This window comes from Ananas comosus, linkage group 21, assembly GCF_001540865.1.
Source record: "Ananas comosus cultivar F153 linkage group 21, ASM154086v1, whole genome shotgun sequence".
Taxonomy (NCBI): domain Eukaryota; kingdom Viridiplantae; phylum Streptophyta; class Magnoliopsida; order Poales; family Bromeliaceae; genus Ananas; species Ananas comosus.
This window is the reverse complement of record NC_033641.1, coordinates 7,307,134-7,316,255: the sequence shown is the minus strand read 5'-3', so window position 1 is coordinate 7,316,255 and position 9,122 is coordinate 7,307,134. Positions and strand designations below refer to the sequence as shown.

General features: G+C 41.1%; 1 protein-coding gene across 5 annotated transcripts in view; it reads right to left on the bottom strand.

Moving 5' to 3' along the window:
- The window catches only part of LOC109726372 (anaphase-promoting complex subunit 2), a 29,093-nt gene continuing 20,441 nt past the window's right edge, over positions 471-9,122 (bottom strand). Inside the window, exons 18-20 of one of the 5 annotated variants that reach the window (XR_002220496.1) lie at positions 4,072-4,168; positions 3,561-3,992; positions 2,221-3,476 (exon numbers count right to left, since the gene is read on the bottom strand). The gene's annotated coding sequence lies outside the window, so the exon portion shown is untranslated. Of the gene's footprint in view, positions 994-2,147; positions 3,993-4,071; positions 4,169-8,338; positions 8,594-9,122 lie in introns of those variants that run through there. The other 4 variants (XR_002220495.1, XR_002220499.1, XR_002220497.1 and 1 more) reach the window with 4 other exon arrangements.

The window sequence follows — 9,122 nt, the reverse complement described above, 5'->3', positions numbered from 1 at the left end:
CCAAGTCTGGTGAGCTAGGATCTCCTTAGTTTGCTTCTACGTCCTCGAGCTCATCTTTTAGATTAGGTGCTTCAATAATTTGACCTTCTACAGCATATACCAAGCACAGTAGAAGCTCTACCTCATATTACTTCACGAGGTAAAGCGGATGAGAATTGAGCAGCATATCATGCTCAACATATTCAGGATTGCAATGATCGACTTATGAGTATGTAGAAGTGGACCCTCATGTAGATTCCGACCCTATACGAGCTACTACTATCTATATGAAGTGATATTGGAGGATCACAAGGAGATAGATATCTAGGCCAGCATCCACCCCTCGCATATTAGCCACGTAGAAATGTCGAGAGAACACTAGTATGATTTTCATATACATGATTGATTATATTTATTTTCATATACAATGGAGTATTACTATAATTGTCATAACGCTGTTTTTATTTCGAGTCAATGTCATGCAGAGATTGCACTATACAATTAGACGTGTCCTACCTGATATTTCACATAGTGGAGTTTTGGGTGCCCTTACAGGAGTTGCTGATCAAATGGAGACAGTTTTAGAGATTCTACCTAGTTTTTCATATATTGTACCTTCACGGCCATCAAATTATGTTGGATCATCAACCTCGGGCTATATACTGCTACATAGTCCATTAGCGCCATCTCTACCGACATCGACACCATTAGCAAAGGATGCACCTTTTTATCTGCGGCCAGATACTCTACCTACTCATTAAGGCATTGTATCTTCACGGCCATCAGACCATGTTGGACCATCGACCTCGGGCCATGTACAACCGCATTGTCCATCGGAGCCATCTTCATCGATATCAACACTATTAACAGAGGATGCATCTTCTCCTGTGCGGCCAGAGCCACCTCCAACTCAAAGACCAGATATTGCTCATCGTAGGCGCCGATAGTTGCATTCCCTGCACACAGATCATCCCTCATCTTCAACTCCTCCACAATCGCATATAGTATCAACACCTGCTGCAGTTGAGCACAAGCTCAGAATGGTGATCAAGATGTAGGATGCTCAACTAGTTGCTAAGGGCACTACTATCAAACATTTTGATCAGATGGAAGTCATAGTGCCCTTCGATGAGTATGATGGTATTGATCATGGTGGGGGATGTAAGATGAACTACCTCCAACAACCCTCCCCCAGCAAGCGCGCGCGCGCGCACAGCCTTAGCGCAAAAGATCAATCACTAAGCCTTTTCACTTGGTTCAACTCCAACATGACAAGGTATAAAGAAATCAAGCATCCCTAGCGCAAGTGGCAAAGGACTTGGTGGTTCATACCTGAGGTCCCAAATTCGAAGCCTAGTTGATTCACATTTTCAGCTAAGTTTATTTCTAAATGAAATAAACGAAACGGATATCATGCTACCTATCTCTCTCTCAAAAAAAAAAAAGAAAAAAAAGACAAGGTATAAAGGAGTTAAAGTGTCCCAATTAAACATGACAAGCTATAAAGGAGTTAAAGTGTCACAATTAACATGGTGATCAAGTCACTGTATTTAAACACCATCTTCAACTTAAATTGCTCGCCTGACCCTCTTCCATCCAGCGTGGCGCTCGCGTGGCAGGAAGAGAATCATTTTTGCTAATATAAATTTTGAGATGCTATTTATTAAAAAAATAATTTTGATGGAACTTATTGCAAACAAAAGCCCTCTGATCTCCGATCTGATTAAAACTCATGCCATAGGACACTTTATTCCATCTTTACAAGTTACAGTTTACTTCATTTTGTCATTAGAAATTACAGTTTATTAGTCCATTACAAGGTCTCGACAATCACAATTTCCTAATATAATGTATATGAATTGATTTATTTTATTTCAAGAAAATAAAATAAAGGCCATGTATAATATTACATTGTAGACACCTAGTCATACATCTCATCTACCAAATATTAGACCACACAGTTAGATAAGATAGGTGCTAAACAAGATATTCATGCTTGTTGGCCTTGTTGGATGACAGAAGAAGTTATTTAGTAATGACTTTTTGTGCTTCGAAAATTTTCTATTTTTATTACAAGCTACAAGTTCTGACTCATAGCGGGATCTCTACGGCCGTGATTTGTTAGTGTAATGCATTTCACCTATAAAATAAAATTATTTTACCAAATATAGTTGTACCTTTCTAAACATTTGATCACATACTATATCCACTACTACAAGCTTTTTGAGTGAGTTCTAGAGATGTACCGAACAAAATATTCATGCATAAAACCAGGCCCTATAAGATAGAATAAAACAACACCTTCGGACACTCAAGTGCGCACAATTTCACTGAACCCGTGATGGATAAAGACCACTAATTGGAAAATGCCACAATATAACGATATACATCATGATTCGGGCTTTTTTATAAAATGATCCCGTAGAAATTTGAAATTGGCAAAATGACCCTGCCAAAATTTTATTTGTAAAACTAATCCTCCTTTCGCCACGTGGGCGCCACATCAGCTATTTCTCACAAAGACGCTGAATCGTTCACCGTCTTTGTAATATCTGTTCTGAAGGCGGTGAATGGTTCACCGCCTTCAGAGACCTCTGAAGGCGGTGAACCATTCACCGCCTTCAGTGCAAACAGCAGCAGCTCCTTTTTTTCAGTTCAATTTTAAAAATAATTTGAACAAGTTTGAGGCAAGAATTTTCACGAGAACAAATATTCCAACAAGAAACACAACAAGATAAGTGGAATAACAAGATACAATCAACCAAATAAAAATATCAACAAAAACACAGACAAATATACAAATATGAACTAAATACAGTTATATATAATATTATACAAAGTTTGCGATCTAAAGCAACAAAATACAATCAGTCTCTCGATCTTCCTCTCTCTTGACGTCCTTGTGTACGGCCACGTCCACATCTACGGCCACGATCCACATCGAGCTAAGCAATAGGTACGTCATCAAGTGGCTCGATACTGGCCATCTGATCGAGATCCGCAATGATGATGCCCTCGGAATGCTTCGGAATCGCCTGAGTCTCCTCTGACTCAGGTCGATCACTCTCGATAGTGGCCGATATAGATGCTGGGCGGAGCTGTGATGATGACGCGCCATGACGTCGAGAATAAACTGATCTAAAGTACGCTAGAGTGACTGGCGGCGGAAGCGAGTCCAATGTCAAGAAAGGAAATCTCGAAGAAGCGGCGAGCATATCTGCAACATCAGTAGGAGATGGAGATCGTGACACTCGCAAGCTCGATGTCGAGTATGATCCAGTAGGAGTCGGTGACTGTCTCCTGTGATGACCCGATATCGAGGCATGACCAAAATCTCGACCTTCGATATCAGCGACAACAGGTATGGTAGGAACGTGCTCCAGTACTGACTCAATATCAGCATAGATGCCCGTCAATGTCTCTAGCATCGTATGGAACACAGGTAAATCATGAACTAGCTCTCCGATACTATACTGAGTCTGTCGTAATACGTCCACCTGCATTATAGAAAAAAAACTCATTTTTTTCAATCTATATTAAATATAACATTAAAAAAATAATTAACATATGCGTGATTGTACCAAAACTCTCTCAGTTTGGCCGCGAGGCTGGTAAGTCAATGGTGGACGCTATACTGGACGAGAAATTCATTTTCTCGTGATCTGCCAATACCACTGCATATAAATGGAGGTCGCCTGTATCGGGTCGTCACCAACAATCGGCAGCTGGTCAAAAATGGCCTGTAATCTCTGTCCCGATCTCTCGATGTGTGCAGCATGAAAGATTGCCCAATCCTTATCTGACCGCCCCTAAGAAGTGACACGACGGATGGTCTCCACGTTAATGGGTATATGCTGGAGGAGACCAAACTGTCGTAGGACTCGATCCGGTACATGAAGTTCACCAATATGAAAAGAAATCAGCGTCGTCCTCGATCGCCAGACCTCACTGCCTTGTACACAGAATGCCGATAGTGCAGCTATAATAGTATCTGTGTACGGCCGCCATATAATCTGTGAAAAAGCAAATAATAGTCAGTTGAATGCATTAATACGTTTATATATTGAAAAAGATGATTGCATTAATACGTACCTGGGACTCTCTCTGCTGATCTAACTGATCTCAATAGAACTCAATATCTGTTGTCCTAATATTTGCTCCAAAACGTAACCCGCCGGCGTTCAACCATCTAATATTTGAAAAGTATACGTGTTAGTTGCGAATGTATATATAGAAATGTAATATGTATCAAATTTATATGTCATACCGGCAACCCAAAGGGCAATAAGCTATATCGGCAATAGCTCCAACGTTAGTAGGTCGCCCGACATGAAGATGGTCCCACGTCCAAATCTATAAGTAAATTATAATAAATTAAACAGGTGAACTTAAATAGGAAAAGCTTTATATAACAATTATTATATATTACTTATTATACCTGTCGTGAAGCAACAGCATTCGACCTTTCCTTTTAATAAAGCTGATCCCAATGCTCGATAAAGGTAGGCCAATGCTGCTGCACCCCGGGCTAACTCGCCGTATGCATCATAATCCTCCAAAAATGGCAACCACTTAAGGTGAACTCTATATCCGGTGGGGTTTGGAAACAGGCTACAACCAATCTGATATAACATATATGCACGTGCTGTGGCTGCAACTAATCCAGCAAGGGGAATCCAAATGTATATAATGGAAGTGCTGGTATAACCAATCTAATCTAATCTGACCAGCTCTGATGTCATTCGGCACAGCCCCTAAAAGCATCTGACAAATCTCTGGCCACGGATGCACTGTAGTTCCAGTGACAGGCTCTCCATCGACACGAAAACCAAAAATAACCGCCACATCTTGAAGTGTAATCATCATCTCAACGTGACGGAAGTAAAAAGTCCGGGTCTCCCGTCTCCATCTCTCGACCAAAGCTCCTAATAAAGCCTGATCCAGCTACACACGTCTAAGTCGAGAAATATAATAGAATTCAGACTGTCGTAGCAGATCGAGCACCGCTGGATGATCAAGATCCCACTGGTTTAATTTGCGGCCATACTCTGTGAACTGAACCCCGCGATATCCCTACAGTGACAATTGGATACATCAGTATGTTGCTACTGATGTATCCAATTGTTATCTGTAGGGACTTGATTTTATTGACCATCCGGAACAATTTCCTACAGATAAACCAGTGGGATCTCGCGGGGTTCAGTTCACAGAGCATGGCCGCAAATTAAACCAGTAGGATCTTGATCATCAAGTGGTGCTCGATCTGCTACGACAGTCTGGATTCTATTATATTTCTCGACTTAGGCGTGTGGAGCTGGATCAGGCTTTATTAGAAGCTCTGGTCGAGAGACGGAGACGGGAAACCCAGACTTTTCACTTCCGTCACGATGAGATGACGATTACACTTCAAGATGTGGCGGTTATTTCTGATCTTCGTGTCGATGGAGAGCCTGTCACCGGGACTACAGTGTATCCGTAGCCAGAGATTTGTCAGACGCTTTTAGGGGCTATGCCGGATGACATCAGAGCTGGTCAGATTAGATTAGATTGGTTATACCAGCACTTCCACCATATACATTTGAATGCTCCTACTGGATTAGTTGCAGCCACAGCACGTGCATATATATTATATCAGATTGGCTGTAGCTTGTTTCCAAACCCCACCGAATATAGAGTTCACCTTAAGTGGCTGTCACTTTTAGAGGATTTTGATGCATGTGGCGGGTTAGCCTGGGATGCAGCAGCATTGGCCTACCTTTATCGAGCATTGGGATCAGCTCTTTTAAAAGGAAAGGCCGAATGTTGTTGCTTCGCGACATTATTACAGATACAATAAGTAATATATAATAATTGTTATATAAAGCTTTTTCTATTTAAGTTCACATGTTTAATTTATTGTAATTTATTTATAGATTTGGGCGTAGGACCATCTTCATGTCAGGCGACCTACTAGAGTTGGAGCTATTGCCGATATAGCTTATTGCCCTTTGGGTTGCCGGTATGACATATAAATTTGATACATATAACATATATATATATATATATATATANTGTGCACCTTCGGCCTCATATCATGTGGGTGATTAGGGAGTGTTGTGGGCTCCATTGTTGAGTACAAATTAAGCTGTCCAACTTAGTATGTATATATATGTATATGGTATTCTAATGCATATTCTCCTTGTAGTGTGCTCTCTCTCTCTCTCTCTCTCTCTCTCTCTCTCTCTCTCTCTATATATATATATATATATATATTTGCAACTATACTATATACTTTTCAAATATTAGATGGTCAAACGCCGGTGGGTTACGTTTTGGAGCAAATGTTAGGACAACGGATATTGAGTTCTATCGAGATAAGTTAGATCAGCAGAGAGAGTCCCAGGTACGTATTAATGCAATCATCTTTTTCAATATACAAACGTATTAATACATTCAGCTGACTATTATTAGTTTTTTCACAGATTATATGGCGGCCGTACACAGATGCTATTATAGCTGCGCTACCGGCATTCTGTGTATAGGGCAGTGAGGTCTGGCGATCGAGGACGACACTGATTTTTTTTCATATTGTTGAGCTTCATGCACCGGATTGAGTCCTACAACAGTTTGGTCTCCTCCAGCATATACCCATTAACGTGGAGATCATCCGTCATATCACTTCTCGGGAGCGGTCAGATGAGGATTGGGCAATCTTTCATGCTGCACACATCGAGAGATAGGGATAGAGATTACAGACCATTTTGGACCAGCTGCCGATTGTCGGTGATGACCCGACACAAGAGACCTCTATTTATATGCAGTGGTATTGGCAGATCACGAGAAGATGGATTTCTCGTCCAGTACAGCGTCCACTATTGACTTACCAACCTCGCGGCCAAACCGAGAGAGCTTTGGTACGACCACTCATATGTTAATTATTTTTTTTAATGTTATATTTAATATAGATTGAAAAAAATGAGTTTTTTTCTATAATACAGGTGGACGCATTACGACAAACTCAGTATAGCATCGAAGAGCTAGTTAATCATCCACGTGCGGTCCATACGATGATGGAGACATTGACGGGCATCTATGCCCATATTGAGTCAGTACTGGAGCACGTTCCTGCCATACCTGCTGTCGCTGATATCGGAGGTCGAAATTTTGGTCATGCCTCGATATCGGGTCATCAAAGTAGACAGTCACCGACTCCTACTGGATCATACTCGACATCGAGCTTGCGAGTGTCACGATCTCCATCTCCTACTAATGTTGCAGATATGCCCGCCGCCCCTTCGAGATTTCCTTTCTTGACATTAGACTCGCTTCCGCCGCCAGTCTCTCGAGCGTACTTTAGATCAGTCTATTCTCGACGTCATGGCGCGTCATCATCACAACCCCGCCTAGCATCTACACCAGCCACTATCGAGAGTGATCGACCTGAGCCAGAAAAGACTCAGGCGATTCCGAAGCATTTCGAGGGCATCATCATTGCGAATCTCGATCAAATGGCCAGTATCGAGCCACTTGATGACGTACCTATTGCTCAGCTCGATGTGGATCGTGGCCGTAGACGTGGACGTGGTCATGCACGAGGACGTGGCCGTGCACGAGGACGTGGCCGTGCACGTCGAAGGAGAGGAAGATCGAGAGACTGATTGTATCTTGTTGATTTAGATTGCATACTTTGTATAATATTATATATGACTGTATTTAGTTCATATTTGTAAATTTGTCTGTGTTTTTGTTGATATTTTTATCCGGTTGATTGTATCTTGTTATTCCACTTATCTTGTTGTGTTTCTTGTTGGAATATTTGTTCTCGTGAAAATTCTTGCCTCAAACTTGTTCAAATTGTTTTTAAGATCGAACTGAAAAAAAGGAGCTACTACTGTTTGCACTAAAGGCGGTGAATGGTTCACCGTCTTTAGTGCAAAATCCCCAAAAACCAGAAAAAATTGGCTGAGTCCTGAACTGAGGGTTGTTTACACTTAAGGCGGTGAACCATTCACCGCCTTTAGTGCAGCACTGATAATACGGTGAACCATTCACCGTCTTATCTGTGTTTTAACCCCGACTCCAGAACTTAGCCAAATTTTGCTGGGTGGGGATTTTACACTAAAGACGGTGAATGATTCACCATCTTAGTTAAGACGGTGAACCATTCATCGCCTTCTCAAGGGCACGGGAAAGGCGAATTGTAAACAGTTGGAAAAGCGGCCTTGTAAGGGGAAGCGGGGGAGTTTTGCACTAAAGGCGGTGAACCATTCACCGCCTTCTCAAGGGCACAGGAAAGACGAATTGTAAGCAGTTGAAAAGGCGGTGCACGATTCACCGCCTTCACAACAGATATTACAAAGACGGTGCACGATTCACTGGCTTTGTGAGAAATAACTGATGTAACACCCACGTGGCGAAAGAAGGGTTAGTTTTACAAATAAAATTTTGGCAAGATCATTTTGCCAATTTCAAATTTCGACAGGATCAGTTTATAAAAAAGCCCTCCTGATTCCATATGATCTACCTCTTCATACAACAATCAGTCTAGTGACAATTTACAACAGAAGCCAACAGGAAGATTTTGGAGACACTAAACATCATTGCAGGTCAGGCGATTAAATAGCCTCTCGTGAATCTGCAAAAATACATAAGTTTTAGATAATCTTCACACGCATAATGTAAAGACTGTATGAAGTTACTTTATTAGGCACTGTTTTGGAGATACTTTTCATTATACTTGGCATTGAAGACTTTATAGAAAGCAATTCACTACATATAAATGCCAACTCATGAACTCTCTTGTGACTATAACACATTGCTGGATTTTGGATGCTGATCAGAAAGGATTTACTATCTCCTTTGACACAAAATGCATCTTCTTGTCAATGATATTATCACTATTGTATTAAAGTATCCTTAGGTACAGCCTAGCAGAAGATCTTTCTGGGGCATCACTTTCAAGCGTAGTCTAATTCATCTTAAATTTGATACTGCATAATTATGTGCTCTCAATTGATAGTAGTGCTCAATAACTTACAGTGAGTTTTCATTAAAACATCTTTTTGTTAAACACCTTTAAGCTAATACATTAAGGCTCCGTCTGGCATCACTAGGAAGTTGCGTTACGTGTCATGAAAAAATACAATATGAAAATACCTTATTTG